The sequence below is a fragment of the Ascaphus truei genome, unplaced genomic scaffold (genome assembly GCF_040206685.1).
Source record: "Ascaphus truei isolate aAscTru1 unplaced genomic scaffold, aAscTru1.hap1 HAP1_SCAFFOLD_447, whole genome shotgun sequence".
NCBI lineage: Eukaryota > Metazoa > Chordata > Amphibia > Anura > Ascaphidae > Ascaphus > Ascaphus truei.
The window spans coordinates 177,828-195,084 of record NW_027456778.1 but is presented as its reverse complement, the minus strand read 5'-3'; the positions used below and the strand labels follow the sequence as shown (position 1 = coordinate 195,084).

General features: G+C 54.7%; 1 protein-coding gene across 1 annotated transcript in view; it reads left to right on the top strand.

Moving 5' to 3' along the window:
• Positions 1 to 14,920: 14,920 nt before the first annotated feature.
• Positions 14,921 to 17,257, top strand: part of LOC142484867 (transferrin receptor protein 2-like) — a 49,334-nt gene continuing 46,997 nt past the window's right edge. Inside the window, 1 exon segment of the mRNA XM_075584098.1 lies at positions 14,921 to 14,967. The gene's annotated coding sequence lies outside the window, so the exon portion shown is untranslated.

Below are 17,257 nucleotides of genomic sequence, written 5' to 3'. Positions count from 1 at the left end.
TATGGTCAGGGTATGGGTTAGGGGCAGTGAGAGATTGCTTGGTTGGTGGGTAGGGAGGGAAAATTATGGTCAGGGTATGGGTTAGGGGCAGTGAGAGATTGATTGGTTGGTGGGTAGGGAGGGAACATTATGGTCAGGGTATGTGTTAGGGGCAGTGAGAGATTGCTTGGTTGGTGAGTAGGGGGGGAACATTATGGTCAGGTTATGGGTTAGGGGCAGTGAGAGATTGCTTGGTTGGTGAGTAGGGGGGGAACATTATGGTCAGGGTATGGGTTAGGGGCAGTGAGAGATTGCTTGGTTGGTGGGTAGGGGGGGACATTATGGTCAGGTTATGGGTTAGGTGCAGTGAGAGATTGCTTGGTTGGTGGGTAGGGGGGGAACATTATGGTCAGGGTATGGGTTAGGGGCAGTGAGAGATTGCTTGGTTGGTGAGTAGGGGGGGAACATTATGGTCAGGTTATGGGTTAGGGGCAGTGAGAGATTGCTTGGTTGGTGGGTAGGGGGGGACATTATGGTCAGGGTATGGGTTAAGTGCAATGAGCTTGCTTGGTTGGTGGGTAGGGGTGGGAACATTATGGTCAGGGTATGGGTTAGGGGCAGTGAGAGATTGCTTGGTTGGTGGGTAGGGGGGGAACATTATGGTCAGGGTATGGGTTAGGTGCAGTGAGAGATTGCTTGGTTGGTGGGTAGGGGGGGAACATTATGGTCAGGGTATGGGTTAGGGGCAGTGAGAGATTGCTTGGTTGGTGGGTAGGCGGGGGGAACATTATGGTCAGGGTATGGGTTAGGGGCAGTGAGAGATTGCTTGGTTGGTGGGTAGGGGTGGGGACATTATGGTCAGGGTATGGGTTAGGGGCAGTGAGAGATTGCTTGGTTGGTGGGTAGGGGGGGACATTATGGTCAGGGTATGGGTTAGGGGCAGTGAGAGATTGCTTGGTTGGTGGGTAGGCGGGGGGAACATTATGGTCAGGGTATGGGTTAGGGGCAGTGAGAGATTGCTTGGTTGGTGGGTAGGGGTGGGGACATTATGGTCAGGGTATGGGTTAGGGGCAGTGAGAGATTGCTTGGTTGGTGGGTAGGGGGGGAACATTATGGTCAGGGTATGGGTTAGGTGCAGTGAGAGATTGCTTGGTTGGTGGGTAGGGGGGGAACATTATGGTCAGGTTATGGGTTAGGGGCAGTGAGAGATTGCTTGGTTGGTGGGTAGGGGTGGGACATTACGGTCAGGTTATGGGTTAGGGGCAGTGAGAGATTGCTTGGTTGGTGGGTAGGGGGGGACATTATGGTCAGGTTATGGGTTAGGGGCAGTGAGAGATTGCTTGGTTGGTGGGTAGGGGGGAACATTATGGTTAGGTGCAGTGAGAGATTGCTTGGTTGGTGGGTAGGGTGGGAACATTATGGTCAGGGTATGGGTTAGGGGCAGTGAGAGATTGCGTGGTTGGTGGGTAGGGGTGGGAACATTATGGTCAGGGTATGGGTTAGGGGCAGTGAGAGATTGCTTGGTTGGTGGGTAGGGGGGGAACATTATGGTCAGGGTATGGGTTAGATGCAGTGAGAGATTGCTTGGTTGGTGGGTAGGGGTGGGGACATTATGGTCAGGCTATGGGTTAGGGGCAGTGAGAGATTGCTTGGTTGGTGGGTAGGGGTGGGGACATTATGGTCAGGGTATGGGTTAGGGGCAGTGAGAGATTGCTCGGTTGGTGGATAGGGGGGAACATTATGGTCAGGGTATGGGTTAGGGGCAGTGAGAGATTGCTTGGTTGGTGGGTAGGGGGGGCACATTATGGTCAGGGTATGGGTTAGGGGCAGTGAGAGATTGCTTGGTTGGTGGGTAGGGGGGGAACATTATGGTCAGGTTATGGGTTAGGTGCAGTGAGAGATTGCTTGGTTGGTGGGTAGGGGGGGAACATTATGGTCAGGTTATGGGTTAGGGGCAGTGAGAGATTGCTTGGTTGGTGGGTAGGGGTGGGGACATTATGGTCAGGGTATGGGTTAGGGGCAGTGAGAGATTGCTTGGTTGGTGGGTAGGGGTGGGGACATTATGGTCAGGGTATGGGTTAGGGGCAGTGAGAGATTGCTTGGTTGGTGGGTAGGCGGGGGGAACATTATGGTCAGGGTATGGGTTAGGGGCAGTGAGAGATTGCTCGGTTGGTGGGTAGGGGGGAACATTATGGTCAGGGTATGGGTTAGGGGCAGTGAGAGATTGCTTGGTTGGTGGGTAGGGGGGGAACATTATGGTCAGGGTATGGGTTAGGGGCAGTGAGAGATTGCTTGGTTGATGGGTAGGGGTGGGGACATTATGGTCAGGGTATGGGTTAAGGGCAGTGAGAGATTGCTTGGTTGGTGGGTAGGGGGGGAACATTATGGTCAGGGTATGGGTTAGGGGCAGTGAGAGATTGCTTGGTTGGTGGGTAGGGGGGGGACATTATGGTCAGGTTATGGGTTAGGGGCAGTGAGAGATTGCTTGGTTGGTGGGTAGGGGTGGGAATATTATGGTCGGGTTATGGGTTAGGGGCAGTGAGAACTTTCTTGGTTGGTGGGTAGGGGGGAACATTATGGTTGGGTTATGGGTTAGGGGCAGTGAGAGATTGCTTGGTTGGTGGGTAGGGGTGGGGACATTATGGTCAGGTTATGGGTTAGGGGCAGTGAGAGATTGCTTGGTTGGTGGGTAGGGAGGGAACATTATGGTCAGGTTATGGGTTAGGGGCAGTGAGAGATTGCTTGGTTGGTGGGTAGGGGTGGGAACATTATGGTCAGGGTATGGGTTAGGTGCAGTGAGAGATTGCTTGGTTTGTGGGTAGGGGGGGAACATTATGGTCAGGGTATGGGTTAGGGGCAGTGAGAGATTGCTTGGTTGGTGGGTAGGGGGGGGACATTATGGTCAGGTTATGGGTTAGGGGCAGTAAGAGATTGCTTGGTTGCTGGGTGGGGGTAGGAACATTATGGTCAGGTTATGGGTTAGGGGCAGTGAGAGATTGCTTGGTTGGTGGGTAGGGGGGGAACATTATGGTCAGGTTATGGGTTAGGGGCAGTGAGAGATTGCTTGGTTGGTGGGTAGGGGGGGACATTATGGTCAGGGTATGGGTTAGGGGCAGTGAGAGATTGCTTGGTTGGTGGGTAGGGGGGGAACATTATGGTCAGGTTATGGGTTAAGGGCAGTGAGAGATTGCTTGGTTGGTGGGTAGGGGGGGACATTATGGTCAGGGTATGGGTTAGGTGCAGTGAGAGATTGCTTGGTTGGTGGGTAGGGGGAACATTATGGTCAGGGTATGGGTTAGGGGCAGTGAGAGATTGCTTGGTTGGTGGGTAGGGGGGGGACATTATGGTCAGGTTATGGGTTAGGGGCAGTGAGAGATTGCTTGGTTGGTGGGTAGGGGGGAACATTATGGTCAGGGTATGGGTTAGGGGCAGTGAGAGATTGCTTGGTTGGTGGGTAGGGGGGGGAACATTATGGTCAGGGTATGGGTTAGGGGCAGTGAGAGATTGCTTGGTTGGTGGGTAGGGGGGGGAACATTATGGTCAGGGTATGGGTTAGGGGCATCGAGAGATTGCTTGGTTGGTGGGTAGGGGTGGGAACATTATGGTCGGGTTATGGGTTAGGGGCAGTAAGAGATTGCTTGGTTGGTGGGTAGGGGGGAACATTATGGTCAGGTTATGGGTTAGGGGCAGTGAGAGATTGCTTGGTTGGTGGGTAGGGGGGGAACATTATGGTCAGGGTATGGGTTAGGGGCAGTGAGAGATTGCTTGGTTGGTGGGTAGGGGGGGGACATTATGGTCAGGTTATGGGTTAGGGGCAGTAAGAGATTGCTTGGTTGCTGGGTGGGGGTAGGAACATTATGGTCAGGTTATGGGTTAGGTGCAGTGAGAGATTGCTTGGTTGGTGGGTAGGGGGGGAACATTATGGTCAGGTTATGGGTTAGGGGCAGTGAGAGATTGCTTGGTTGGTGGGTAGGGGGGGACATTATGATCAGGTTATGGGTTAGGGGCAGTGAGAGATTGCTTGGTTGGTGGGTAGGGGGGGAACATTATGGTCAGGTTATGGGTTAGGGGCAGTGAGAGATTGCTTGGTTGGTGGGTAGGGGGGGGACATTATGGTCAGGGTATGTGTTAGGGGCAGTGAGAGATTGCTTGGTTGGTGGGTAGGGGGGGAACATTATGGTCAGGGTATGGGTTAGGGGCAGTGAGAGATTGCTTGGTTGATGGGTAGGGGTGGGGACATTATGGTCAGGGTATGGGTTAAGGGCAGTGAGAGATTGCTTGGTTGGTGGGTAGGGGGGGAACATTATGGTCAGGGTATGGGTTAGGGGCAGTGAGAGATTGCTTGGTTGGTGGGTAGGGGGGGGACATTATGGTCAGGTTATGGGTTAGGGGCAGTGAGAGATTGCTTGGTTGGTGGGTAGGGGTGGGAATATTATGGTCGGGTTATGGGTTAGGGGCAGTGAGAACTTTCTTGGTTGGTGGGTAGGGGGGGGAACATTATGGTTGGGTTATGGGTTAGGGGCAGTGAGAGATTGCTTGGTTGGTGGGTAGGGGGGGAACATTATGGTCAGGGTATGGGTTAGGTGCAGTGAGAGATTGCTTGGTTGGTGGGTAGGGGGGAACATTATGGTCAGGGTATGGGTTAGGGGCAGTGAGAGATTGCTTGGTTGGTGGGTAGGGGTGGGGACATTATGGTCAGGGTATGGGTTAGGGGCAGTGAGAGATTGCTTGGTTGGTGGGTAGGGGGGGAACATTATGGTCAGGGTATGGGTTAGGGGCAGTGAGAGATTGCTTGGTTGGTGAGTAGGGGGGGGAACATTATGGTCAGGTTATGGGTTAGGGGCAGTGAGAGATTGCTTGGTTGGTGGGTAGGGGTGGGACATTACGGTCAGGTTATGGGTTAGGGGCAGTGAGAGCTTGCTTGGTTGGTGGGTAGGGGGGAACATTATGGTCAGGGTATGGGTTAGGGGCAGTGAGAGATTGCTTGGTTGGTGGGTAGGGGGGGAACATTATGGTCAGGGTATGGGTTAGGGGCAGTGAGAGATTGCTCGGTTGGTGGGTAGGGGGGGAACATTATGGTCAGGTTATGGGTTAGGGGCAGTGAGAGATTGCTTGGTTGGTGGGTAGGGGTGGGGACATTATGGTCAGGGTATGTGTTAGGGGCAGTGAGAGATTGCTTGGTTGGTGGGTAGGGGGGGGACATTATGGTCAGGGTATGGGTTAGGGGCAGTGAGAGATTGCTTGGTTGGTGGGTAGGGGGGGGACATTATGGTCAGGTTATGGGTTAGGGGCAGTGAGAGATTGCTTGGTTGGTGGGTAGGGGTGGGAACATTATGGTCAGGGTATGGGTTAGGGGCAGTGAGAGATTGCTTGGTTGGTGGGTAGGGGGGGAACATTATGGTCAGGTTATGGGTTAGGGGCAGTGAGAGATTGCTTGGTTGGTGGGTAGGGGGGGAACATTATGGTAAGGTTATGGGTTAGGGGCAGTGAGAGATTGCTTGGTTGGTGGGTAGGGGTGGGAACATTATGGTCAGGGTATGGGTTAGGGGCAGTGAGAGATTGCTTGGTTGGAGGGTAGGGGTGGGAACATTATGGTCAGGGTATGGGTTAGGGGCAGTGAGAGATTGCTTGGTTGGTGGGTAGGGGGGGGAACATTATGGTCAGGTTATGGGTTAGGGGCAGTAAGAGATTGCTTGGTTGCTGGGTGGGGGTAGGAACATTATGGTCAGGTTATGGGTTAGGGGCAGTGAGAGATTGCTTGGTTGGTGGGTAGGGGGGGAACATTATGGTCAGGTTATGGGTTAGGGGCAGTGAGAGATTGCTTGGTTGATGGGTAGGGGTGGGGACATTATGGTCAGGGTATGGGTTAAGGGCAGTGAGAGATTGCTTGGTTGGTGGGTAGGGGGGGAACATTATGGTCAGGGTATGGGTTAGGGGCAGTGAGAGATTGCTTGGTTGGTGGGTAGGGGGGGGACATTATGGTCAGGTTATGGGTTAGGGGCAGTGAGAGATTGCTTGGTTGGTGGGTAGGGGTGGGAATATTATGGTCGGGTTATGGGTTAGGGGCAGTGAGAGATTGCTTGGTTGGTGGATAGGGGGGAACATTATGGTTGGGTTATGGGTTAGGGGCAGTGAGAGATTGCTTGGTTGGTGGGTAGGGGTGGGGACATTATGGTCAGGTTATGGGTTAGGGGCAGTGAGAGATTGCTTGGTTGGTGGGTAGGGAGGGAACATTATGGTCAGGTTATGGGTTAGGGGCAGTGAGAGATTGCTTGGTTGGTGGGTAGGGGGGGAACATTATGGTCAGGGTATGGGTTAGGGGCAGTGAGAGATTGCTTGGTTGGTGGGTGGGGGGGAACATTATGGTCAGGTTATGGGTTAGGTGCAGTGAGAGATTGCTTGGTTGGTGGGTAGGGGGGGAACATTATGGTCAGGGTATGGGTTAGATGCAGTGAGAGATTGCTTGGTTGGTGGGTAGGGGGGGGACATTATGGTCAGGCTATGGGTTAGGGGCAGTGAGAGATTGCTTGGTGGGTGGGTAGGGGGGGAACATTGTGGTCAGGGTATGGGTTAGGGGCAGTGAGAGATTGCTTGGTTGGTGGGTAGGGGGGGGACATTATGGTCAGGGTATGGGTTAGATGCAGTGAGAGATTGCTTGGTTGGTGGGTAGGGGGGGGACATTATGGTCAGGCTATGGGTTAGGGGCAGTGAGAGATTGCTTGGTTGGTGGGTAGGGGTGGGAACATTATGGTCAGGGTATGGGTTAGGGGCAGTGAGAGATTGCTTGGTTGGTGGGTAGGGGGGGAACATTATGGTCAGGTTATGGGTTAGGGGCAGTGAGAGATTGCTTGGTTGGTGGGTAGGGGGGAACATTATGGTCAGGGTATGGGTTAGGGGCAGTGAGAGATTGCTTGGTTGGTGGGTAGGGGGGAACATTATGGTCAGGTTATGGGTTAGGGGCAGTAAGAGATTGCTTGGTTGCTGGGTGGGGTGGGAACATTATGGTCAGGGTATGGGTTAGGGGCAGTGAGAGATTGCTTGGTTGGTGAGTAGGGGGGGGGAACATTATGGTCAGGTTATGGGTTAGGGGCAGTGAGAGATTGCTTGGTTGGTGGGTAGGGGGGGAACATTATGGTCAGGTTATGGGTTAGGGGCAGTGAGAGATTGCTTGGTTGGTGGGTAGGGGTGGGGGACATTATGGTCAGGGTATGGGTTAGGGGCAGTGAGAGATTGCTTGGTTGGTGGGTAGGGGGGGACATTATGGTCAGGGTATGGGTTAGGTGCAGTGAGAGATTGCTTGGTTGGTGGGTAGGGGTGGGAACATTGTGGTCAGGGTATGGGTTAGGGGCAGTGAGAGATTGCTTGGTTGGTGGGTAGGGGGGAACATTATGGTCAGGGTATGGGTTAGGGGCAGTGAGAGATTGCTTGGTTGGTGGGTAGGGGGGGGACATTATGGTCAGGTTATGGGTTAGGTGCAGTGAGAGATTGCTTGGTTGGTGGGTAGGGGGGGGAACATTATGGTCAGGGTATGGGTTAGGGGCAGTGAGAGATTGCTTGGTTGGTGGGTAGGGGTGGGGACATTATGGTAATTTCCTGAATAGACACTCTTCTTTTTTTGCGGGGAGTTAATCCCTTTTGACTTCTGGGAGATTATATGAAACGCCATTTGTATTTATGTAGTAGCACCTTATACATACAAGCAACGTATAATCAACATTAATCTCAGACAACCCGCCGGGAGGAATGGGAATAGGTTAATACTCTGGGTGAAAATGAGCGTAGTAGTGTGAGGTTAGTAAGGGGGAGGGGGCATTTATCGGGGGTAATCTTACAGCCACAGAACACAGCCCATGGGAGGCCTTCAAATGAAAGCCTCTGAAGTGGACAACCTTTCCAGCATCGTATCGTGCCAATCTCAACATGACCGTTGCAGGGGGTGCAACCGGAGAAGGGGGACAATAGGAACTGGGTGGCCCACCCCTTCCACCCGAACTGGGTGGCCCACCCCTTCCACCCTCCCGTATGGAGAAATCGTTAGTGATACACGCAAGAAGAAGAGATATAAGAGGCGGGGACATGAGCATATTACGGGCAACATCCCTTTAGACTCGAATGGCCAGATGGACCCCAGTTAATAGTCACAAAGATCCCCACAACAAGCATGGGGGTCAATGAGTCTGGGAGAGAAGAGGCAGGGCCAGTCCGGCGGTGTGTGATGAGAACAGACCACGGCGGCAATTTAACGTTGTCGTCCGTCCCTGCGGTCTGGAACACCGGGCTGGTGGCTTTGGACCAGGCTGATCTTTGAGGTTTTGGCACCGCATTACCAGCCAGGTACTGCGTTGTGTGTGATGTTTACAGCGGGTGTGCCGATGTAATATATATAATATAATATTTTGCTGCTACTATTTATAAATGATCTTTATACTTACCAGTCCCTTCGTTTATTAATTTTATGTATAAAATGTTTTACCAGGAAGTAATACAGTGAGAGATACCTCTCGTTATAACTCTGTGCCCAGGACATGCGTGAGAACATGTTACAGGAAGTAATACAGTGAGAGTTACCTCTCGTTTTCACGTCTGTCCTTCTTGTTATCGTTTTCCAAATATTGCCCCGTTGATCACGGGAGGATATGGAGCAGGAGTAGGGACCCTCACTAAAGTTATCCACCGTACGCCTGGAGTCAGCGCGTGGGATACTATATGTCCACAGAGAAGGGTCGGCTTCCACAGAGAAGGACCGGCTTCCACAGAGAAGGACCGGCTTCCACAGAGAAGGACCGGCTTCCACAGAGAAGGACCGGCTTCCACAGAGAAGGGTCGGCTTCCACAGAGAAGGGTCGGCTTCCACAGAGAAGGACCGGCTTCCACAGAGAAGGGTCGGCTTCCACAGAGAAGGACCGGCTTCCACAGAGAAGGGTCGGCTTCCACAGGGAAGGGTCGGCTTCCACAGAGAAGGACCGCCTTCCACAGAGAAGGGTCGGCTTCCACAGAGAAGGGTCGGCTTCCACAGAGAAGGGTCGGCTTCCACAGAGAAGGGTCGGCTTCCACAGAGAAGGGTCGGCTTCCACAGAGAAGGACCGGCTTCCCCAGAGAAGGACCGGCTTCCACAGAGAAGGACCGGCTTCCACAGAGAAGGGTCGGCTTCCACAGAGAAGGGTCGGCTTCCACAGGGAAGGGCCGGCTTCCACAGGGAAGGGTCGGCTTCCACAGAGAAGGGTCGGCTTCCACAGAGAAGGGTCCGGCTTCCACAGAGAAGGACCGGCTTCCACAGAGAAGGGTCGGCTTCCACAGAGAAGGGCGGCTTCCACAGAGAAGGGCCGGCTTCCACAGAGAAGGACCGGCTTCCACAGAGAAGGACCGGCTTCCACAGAGAAGGGTCGGCTTCCACAGAGAAGGGTCGGCTTCCACAGGGAAGGACCGGCTTCCACAGAGAAGGGTCGGCATCCACAGAGAAGGGTCCGGCTTCCACAGAGAAGGGCCGGCTTCCACAGAGAAGGGTCGGCTTCCACAGGGAAGGGTCTGGCTTCCACAGAGAAGGACCGGCTTCCACAGAGAAGGGTCGGCTTCCACAGGGAAGGACCGCCTTCCACAGGGAAGGACCGGCTTCCACAGGGAAGGACCGGCTTCCACAGGGAAGGACCGGCTTCCACAGGGAAGGACCGGCTTCCACAGAGAAGGACCGGCTTCCACAGAGAAGGACCGGCTTCCACAGAGAAGGGTCGGCTTCCACAGAGAAGGACGGCTCCCACAGAGAAGGACGGCTCCCACAGAGAAGGGTCGGCTTCCACAGAGAAGGGTCGGCTTCCACAGAGAAGGACCGGCTTCCACAGAGAAGGACCGGCTTCCACAGAGAAGGGCCGGACAGAGAAGGACCGGCTTCCACAGAGAAGGGTCGGCTTCCACAGAGAAGGGTCGGCTTCCACAGAGAAGGACCGGCTTCCACAGAGAAGGACCGGCTTCCACAGAGAAGGGCCGGACAGAGAAGGACCGGCTTCAACAGAGAAGGGTCGGCTTCCACAGAGAAGGACCGGCTTCCACAGAGAAGGACCGGCTTCCACAGAGAAGGACCGGTTTCCACAGAGAAGGACTGGACAGAGAAAGGTCGGCTTCCACAGAGAAGGGTCGGCTTCCACAGAGAAGGGTCGGCTTCCACAGAGAAGGACCGGCTTCCACAGAGAAGGGTCGGCTTCCACAGAGAAGGGCCGTCTTCCACAGAGAAGGACCAGCTTCCACAGAGAAGGGTCGGCTTCCACAGAGAAGGACCGGCTTCCACAGAGAAGGGTCGGCTTCCACAGAGAAGGGTCGGCTTCCACAGAGAAGGACCGGCTTCCACAGAGAAGGACCGGCTTCCACAGAGAAGGGTCGGCTTCCACAGAGAAGGGTCGGCTTCCACAGAGAAGGACCGGCTTCCACAGAGAATGGTAGGCTTCCACAGAGAAGGGTCGGCTTCCACAGAGAAGGGTCGGCTTCCACAGAGAAGGACGGCTTCCACAGAGAAGGGTCGGGTTCCACAGAGAAGGGTCGGCTTCCACAGAGAAGGACCGTCTTTCACAGAGAAGGGTCGGCATCCACAGAGAAGGACCGGCTTCCACAGAGAAGGACCGGCTTCCACAGAGAAGGACCGGCTTCCACAGAGAAGGACCGGCTTCCACAGAGAAGGACCGGCTTCCACAGAGAAGGGCCGGCTTCCACAGAGAAGGGCCGGCTTCCACAGAGAAGGGCCGGCTTCCACAGAGAAGGGCCGGCTTCCACAGAGAAGGGCCGGCTTCCACAGAGAAGGGCCGGCTTCCACAGAGAAGGACCGGCTTCCACAGAGAAGGACCGGCTTCCACAGAGAAGGACCGGCTTCCACAGAGAAGGACCGGCTTCCACAGAGAAGGACCGGCTTCCACAGAGAAGGACCGGCTTCCACAGAGAAGGACCGGCTTCCACAGAGAAGGACCGGCTTCCACAGAGAAGGGTCGGCTTCCACAGAGAAGGACCGGCTTCCACAGAGAAGGACCGGCTTCCACAGGGAAGGGTCCGTTTCCACAGAGAAGGACCGGCTTCCACAGAGAAGGACCGGCTTCCACAGAGAAGCGCCGGCTTCCACAGAGAAGGGCCGGCTTCCACAGAGAAGGGCCGGCTTCCACAGAGAAGGGCCGGCTTCCACAGAGAAGGGCCGGCTTCCACAGAGAAGGGCCGGCTTCCACAGAGAAGGGCCGGCTTCCACAGAGAAGGACCGGCTTCCACAGAGAAGGACCGGCTTCCACAGAGAAGGACCGGCTTCCACAGAGAAGGACAGGCTTCCACAGAGAAGGACCGGCTTCCACAGAGAAGGACCGGCTTCCACAGAGAAGGACCGGCTTCCACAGAGAAGGGTCGGCTTCCACAGAGAAGGACCGGCTTCCACAGAGAAGGACCGGCTTCCACAGGGAAGGGTCCGTTTCCACAGAGAAGGACCGGCTTCCACAGAGAAGGGCCGGCTTCCACAGAGAAGGACCGGCTTCCACAGAGAAGGGTCGGCTTCCACAGAGAAGGACCGGCTTCCACAGAGAAGGACCGGCTTCCACAGAGAAGGACCGGCTTCCACAGAGAAGGACCGGCTTCCACAGAGAAGGGTCGGTTTCCACAGAGAAGGGTCGGCTTCCACAGAGAAGGACCGGCTTCCACAGAGAAGGGTCGGCTTCCACAGAGAAGGGTCGGCTTCCACAGAGAAGGACCGGCTTCCACAGAGAAGGACCGGCTTCCACAGAGAAGGACCGGCTGCCACAGAGAAGGACCGGTTTCCACAGAGAAGGACTGGACAGAGAAAGGTCGGCTTCCACAGAGAAGGGTCGGCTTCCACAGAGAAGGGTCGGCTTCCACAGAGAAGGACCGGCTTCCACAGAGAAGGGTCGGCTTCCACAGAGAAGGACCGGCTTCCACAGAGAAGGACCGGCTTCCACAGAGAAGGGTCGGCTTCCACAGAGAAGGACCGGCTTCCACAGAGAAGGACCGGTTTCCACAGAGAAGGACTGGACAGAGAAAGGTCGGCTTCCACAGAGAAGGGTCGGCTTCCACAGAGAAGGGTCGGCTTCCACAGAGAAGGACCGGCTTCCACAGAGAAGGGTCGGCTTCCACAGAGAAGGACCGGCTTCCACAGAGAAGGACCGGCTTCCACAGAGAAGGACCGGCTTCCACAGAGAAGGGTCGGCTTCCACAGAGAAGGACCGGCTTCCACAGGGAAGGACCGGCTTTCTCAGGGAAGGGTCGGTTTCCACAGAGAAGGACCGGCTTCCACAGAGAAGGGCCGGCTTCCACAGAGAAGGACCGGCTTCCACAGAGAAGGGTCGGCTTCCACAGAGAAGGACCGGCTTCCACAGAGAAGGACCGGCTTCCACAGAGAAGGGTCGGCTTCCACAGAGAAGGGTCGGCTTCCACAGAGAAGGGTCGGCTTCCACAGAGAAGGACCGGCTTCCACAGAGAAGGGTCGGCTTCCACAGAGAAGGACCGGCTTCCACAGAGAAGGGTCGGCTTCCACAGAGAAGGGTCGGCTTCCACAGACCGGCTTCCACAGAGAAGGGTCGGCTTCCACGGAGAAGGGTCGGCTTCCACGGAGAAGGGTCGGGTTCCACAGAGAAGGGTCGGCTTCCACAGAGAAGGACGGCTTCCACAGAGAAGGACCGGCTTTCACAGAGAAGGGCCGGCTTCCACAGAGAAGGGCCGGCTTCCACAGAGAAGGGCCGGCTTCCACAGAGAAGGGTCGGCTTCCACAGAGAAGGGTCGGCTTCCACAGAGAAGGGTCGGCTTCCACAGAGAAGGACCGGCTTCCACAGAGAAGGACCGGCTTCCACAGAGAAGGACCGGCTTCCACAGAGAAGGACCGGCTTCCACAGAGAAGGACCGGCTTCCACAGAGAAGGGCCGGCTTCCACAGAGAAGGGCCGGCTTCCACAGAGAAGGGCCGGCTTCCACAGAGAAGGGTCGGCTTCCACAGAGAAGGGTCGGCTTCCACAGAGAAGGACCGGCTTCCACAGAGAAGGACCGGCTTCCACAGAGAAGGACCGGCTTCCACAGAGAAGGGTCGGCTTCCACAGAGAAGGGTCGGCTTCCACAGAGAAGGACCGGCTTCCACAGAGAATGGTAGGCTTCCACAGAGAAGGGTCGGCTTCCACAGAGAAGGGTCGGCTTCCACAGAGAAGGACGGCTTCCACAGAGAAGGTTCGGCTTCCACAGAGAATGGTCGGCTTCCACAGAGAAGGGTCGGCTTTCACAGAGAAGGGTCGGCATCCACAGAGAAGGACCGGCTTCCCCAGAGAAGGACCGGCTTCCACAGAGAAGGACCGGCTTCCACAGAGAAGGACCGGCTTCCACAGAGAAGGACCGGCTTCCACAGAGAAGGACCGGCTTCCACAGAGAAGGGTCGGCTTCCACAGAGAAGGACCGGCTTCCAAAGAGAAGGACCGGCTTCCACAGAGAAGGACCGGCTTCCACAGAGACCGGACAGAGAAAGGTCGGCTTCCACAGAGAAGGGTCGGCTTCCACAGAGAAGGGTCGGCTTCCACAGAGACCGGACAGAGAAAGGTCGGCTTCCACAGAGAAGGGTCGGCTTCCACAGAGAAGGACCGTCTTCCACAGAGAAGGACCGGCTTCCACAGAGAAGGACCGGCTTCCACAGAGACCGGACAGAGAAAGGTCGGCTTCCACAGAGAAAGGTCGGCTTCCACAGAGAAGGACCGGCTTCCACAGAGAAGGGCCGGCTTCCACAGAGAAGGGCCGGTTTACAGTCTAGAGATGCACCAAGACCCGCAGAGCGTCTCTCCCTTATCCCCTCTCCCAGCCAGAGACCCGCAGACCGTCGCTCCCTTATCCCCTCTCCCTGCCAGAGACCCACAGAGCATCGCTCCCTTATCCCCTCTCCCTGCCAGAGACCCGCAGAGCGTCACTCCCTTATCCCCTTTCCCTGCCAGAGACACGCAGAGCGTCGCCCCCTTATCCCCTCTCCCTGCCAGAGACCCGCAGAGCATCGCTCCCTTATCCCCTCTCCCTGCCAGAGACCCGCAGAGCATCGCTCCCTTATCCCCTCTCCCTGCCAGAGACCCGCAGAGCATCGCTCCCTTATCCCCTCTGCCTGCCAGAGTCCTGCGGAGCATCGCTCCCTTATCCCCTCTCCCTGCCAGAGACCCGCAGAGCATCGCTCCCTTATCCCCTCTCCCAGCCAGAGACCCGCAGAGCGTCGCTCCCTTATCCCCGCTCCCTGCCAGGTCCCGCAGAGCGTCGCTCCCTTATCCCCTCTCCCTGCCAGAGACCCGCAGAGCATCGCTCCCTTATCCCCTCTCCCTGCCAGAGACCCGCAGAGCGTCGCTCCCTTATCCCATCTCCCTGCCAGAGACCCACAGAGCATCGCTCCCTTATCCCCTCTCCCTGCCAGAGACCCGCAGAGCGTTGCTCCCTTATCCCCTCTCCCTGCCAGAGACACGCAGAGCGTTGCGCCCTTATCCCCTCTCCCTGCCAGAGACCCGCAGAGCATCGCTCCCTTATCCCCTCTCCCTGCCAGAGACCCGCAGAGCATCGCTCCCTTATCCCCTCTCCCTGCCAGAGACCCGCAGAGCATCGCTCCCTTATCCCCTCTGCCTGCCAGAGTCCCGCGGAGCATTGCTCCCTCATCCCCTCTCCCTGCCAGAGACCCGCAGAGCGTTGCTACCTTATCCCCTCTCCCTGCCAGAGACCAGCAGAGCATTGCTCCCTTATCCCCTCTCCCTGCCAGTGACCCGCAGAGCATCGCTCCCTTATCCCCTCTCCCTGCCAGAGACCCGCAGAGCATCGCGCCCTTATCCCCTCTCCCTGCCAGAGACCCGCAGAGCGTCGCTTCATGTTGTGTAATTTCTGTGGGTCTCCACTCCCCCCATTTATGGACTTTGAATTATGTTATGTACACACGGATGTAGTGTGTGTGTGTGTGTTTGTGTGTGTGTTGAAACTCGTCACTTGCACACACTGATCCACATGTGAACGGAGGGAGGTGAGTGTGTTTGTGTGTATTTGTGTGATGGTGCTTGTGTGTGTGTGATGTGTGTATATATCTGTGTGTGTGAGATGGTACGTACGTGTGTGTATATATCTGTGTGCGTGTATATCTGTGTGTGTGATGTGTATGTATATATCTGTGTGTGTGAGATGGTACGTGTGTGTATATATCTGTGTGTGTGTGTGTGTGTGTGCGTGTATATCCGTGTGTGTGATTTGTGTGTATATATCTGTGTGTGAGATGGTATGTGTGTGTGATGTGTGTATATATATATCTATGTGTGTGTGTATATATCTGTGTGTGTATGTATATATCTGTGTGTGTGTGTTGGTAGGTGTGTGTACATATCTGTGTGTGATGGTACATGCGTGTGTATATATCTGTGTGTGATGGTACGTGTATGTGTGTGTGTGTGATGGTACATGCGTGTGTAAATATTTGTATGTGTGTTAGTACGTACATGTGTGTGTATGTCTGTGTGTGTGTGTCTGTGAGTGTGATGTGTATATATCTGTGTGTGTGATGGTACATGCGTGTGTGTGTGTGTGTGTGTGTGTGTGTGTATATATATATCACACACAGTATACCGCATGCACGCCTAATGTGAGAAAGTGGTTCCCATAAGCTGCCCAGTAGAAGTAGCTGTAACTGCAGACAGCGCTGCTCCCGGGGCAGTGATAATATTCAAACAACAAGAAAGTACCAGAAACGGAGCACACAGGTATATACACACACACACACACACGTTTCTGGTACTTTCTTGGTATACCTGTGTGCACCGTTTCTGGCACTTTCTTGGTATACCCGTGTGCACCGTTTCTGGCACTTTCTTGGTATACCCGTGTGCACCGTTTCTGGTACTTTCTTGGTATACCCGTGTGCACCGTTTCTGGCACTTTCTTGGTATACCTGTGTGCACCGTTTCTGGTACTTTCTTGGTATACCTGTGTGCACCGTTTCTGGCACTTTCTTGGTATACCCGTGCGCACCGTTTCTGGTACTTTCTTGGTATACCCGTGCGCACCGTTTCTGGTACTTTCTTGGTATACCCGTGCGCACCGTTTCTGGTACTTTCTTGGTATACCCGTGCGCACCGTTTCTGGCACTTTCTTGGTATACCCGTGCGCACCGTTTCTGGCAATTTCTTGGTATACCCGTGCGCACCGTTTCTGGTACTTTCTTGGTATACCTGTGTGCTCCGTTTCTGGCACTTTCTTGGTATACCTGTGTGCACCGTTTCTGGTACTTTCTTGGTATATCTGTGTGCACCGTTTCTGGTACTTTCTTGGTATACCTGTGTGCACCGTTTCTGGCACTTTCTTGGTATACCTGTGTGCACCGTTTCTGGTACTTTCTTGGTATATCTGTGTGCACCGTTTCTGGTACTTTCTTGGTATACCTGTGTGCACCGTTTCTGGTACTTTCTTGGTATACCTGTGTGCACCGTTTCTGGTACTTTCTTGGTATACCTGTGTGCACCGTTTCTGGCACTTTCTTGGTATACCTGTGTGCACCGTTTCTGGCACTTTCTTTTATACCTGTGTGCACCGTTTCTGGTACTTTCTTGGTATACCTGTGTGCACCGTTTCTGGCACTTTCTTGGTATACCTGTGTGCACCGTTTCTGGTACTTTCTTGGTATACCTGTGTGCTCCGTTTCTGGTACTTTCTTGGTATACCTGTGTGCACCGTTTCTGGTACTTTCTTGGTATACCTGTGTGCACCGTTTCTGGTACTTTCTTGGTATACCTGTGTGCACCGTTTCTGGTAATTTCTTGGTATACCTGTGTGCACCGTTTCTGGCACTTTCTTGGTATACCTGTGTGCACCGTTTCTAGTACTTTCTTGGTATACCTGTGTGCACCGTTTCTGGTACTTTCTTGGTATACCTGTGTGCACCGTTTCTGGTACTTTCTTGGTATACCCGTGCGCACCGTTTCTGGTACTTTCTTGGTATACCCGTGCGCACCGTTTCTGGTACTTTCTTGGTATACCCGTGTGCACCGTTTCTGGTACTTTCTTGGTATACCTGTGTGCACCGTTTCTGGTACTTTCTTGGTATACCTGTGTGCACCGTTTGTGGCACTTTCTTGGTATACCTGTGTGCACCGTTTCTGGTACTTTCTTGGTATACCTGTGTGCACCGTTTCTGGTACTTTCTTGGTATACCTGTGTGCACCGTTTCTGGTACTTTCTTGGTATACCTGTGTGCACCGTTTGTGGCACTTTCTTGGTATACCTGTGTGCACCGTTTCTGGTACTTTCTTGGTATACCTGTGTGCACC